A 1,966-nucleotide genomic window follows, 5' to 3' on the forward strand; every position below is an offset into this window, starting at 1 on the left:
ACAGGAGGAAAAATGTTTGTCTTCTTAGAAGTTGGTAATTTAAAAAATGACTGTCATCACATTCTATACCCTTACATCCCATTTCTATTCTCAATAGCTTGCATTTAATCATAGCCCTAATCCCAGAACAATTAGTTCTAATGACATGACTCTCATGAAGATATCATTGAACCTATGAGTTCTACCGCAAAGTTATCATGACATTTTCAATTTTCGTAAAATTTCTTCGGAATAAGCCCCAAAGGTTGCCCTGTTTCCTTTGAGAAAAATCTGCCAAGATGGTCTCTTTGGCATTCCCCCAAGTAGTTGTCATAACCTTCTGAGCTGATCTCCCTGACTTGAATTTAAATTGTCCAGTAGATTTTCTTAAGGAGGAGCCGTGGTGATGCAATGGGTTATACATCTGGCTGCTAACTACAAGGCCAGCAATTCAAAACCACTTGCCACTGGAAATCAGAATGGTTTAACACATTTTTTGTGCACATAAAATCTGACGTGAGGTAGCAGAGGTTGTCTGCCATAAGGTAAACCAAGGATGCAGACTGCTTGCAGCAGGTGGTTCTGACATCTCAACATGGAGAGATCTGGCAATGGCATGCTGGCTTCCAAACACCTTTACCTGTGACAAATAGTAATGGCCCCATTCGGTAGCATGGGCTACCTGTGGCACAAGATGTGGATAATACCCCACATACTTTCCAACAGTGTGTTATTCTCATGTTCACTTTCTCTTTAAGACTGGCATATAATACTTTGGACTTGGGGTCCTTCTTTTTATCCCTTAGGAGATATTAAAGATTAGTGAAAAGCTAAATAAATTAAGAGGCAGAAGATTGGCCTCAGGCTGGGAGGAGTGGGAGTGAGCTCCAGGCAAATTCAGAGCAGGGGTCTAAGCTCCTTCAAAAATTCTTATGGGCTCAAGCTCGACTCCGGATCCACAGAGAACATATGAACCCCTAAAACTTTGACAACGTAATTCTTAAACCTTACAACAAAACCGTAGTGTGACTTAACTAGTAAAAATCATGTACCTTAAGCATTATGCTCCTTTAAAATCTGTCTCTATGGGATTAAATTGAACAGCACTTGAGGAAGATTAGATAGCAACCTTAGGGGGTGTTGAGTTTACTTGACTGAGAAAGAAACCACCCAGAACGGAGGAAGGCAGGAATGGTCACACAGCTCAAAGAATGTAACCAACATCACGTGGAGAAGCAGTTGAAGTGGTGCAGGTTTCTGTCCCGTAAATCCTCAACAGAGAAACCATTTACAAAACAAGTCTGTTCAAGGGGAATTCCTAGCTCAGTTTCTTCAACTGTGAAATGAGATTTATAAGCGCTTGATAAGCTTGCTCTCATGGGACTGTTGTTCTGTGTGTAATATTAAAACAACCAACAACTTGGCAAAAATCCTGGAATATCTTAGCTCTTAATGAATGTGAGTTCTTGCTAAGATTATGTCTTCCCCAAACTCTACTGTGTGTGTGTGTGTGTGTGTGTGTGTGTGTGTTGCTTTAAATACAGGACGCTGCAGAGGATACCAAGTGCTTCAGGAGACAGAGGAGTAAATCAAATAAAATTACTGCTTACCAAGCAAAACTCAGGGATTTTTTTACCCTCAGAAAGGACGATTAAAACCTGTATGTAAAGATGTCTTCTCCAGCTGTGTACAATGTAAAGGTCCTAGAATTTGCATTGAGAAGACCCATTCCTTCCCTTCCATCTAAAGCACCAGGGTTTTCATTCATTTCACCACACCAGAACTTTAAATGATGCCAAATTATACTCAAAATAACTTACTTAAAATACCTCTTGGAAACACTGGAGTCTGACTCTTCTCAGACCCATCTAATACTGACATTCTATTGTCTTCTGGGATTCTTATCTCAAGAGAGTTGTTGCTGGCAATACTTTACCTCTTTGGAAATGATGTGAATGTAACACCTAATTAAGATCAACTTGTGTTC

Source organism: Echinops telfairi, unplaced genomic scaffold (assembly GCF_000313985.2).
Source record: "Echinops telfairi isolate 266 unplaced genomic scaffold, ASM31398v2 ScPeMD7_7472;HRSCAF=8510, whole genome shotgun sequence".
Classification (NCBI taxonomy): Eukaryota; Metazoa; Chordata; class Mammalia; order Afrosoricida; family Tenrecidae; genus Echinops; species Echinops telfairi.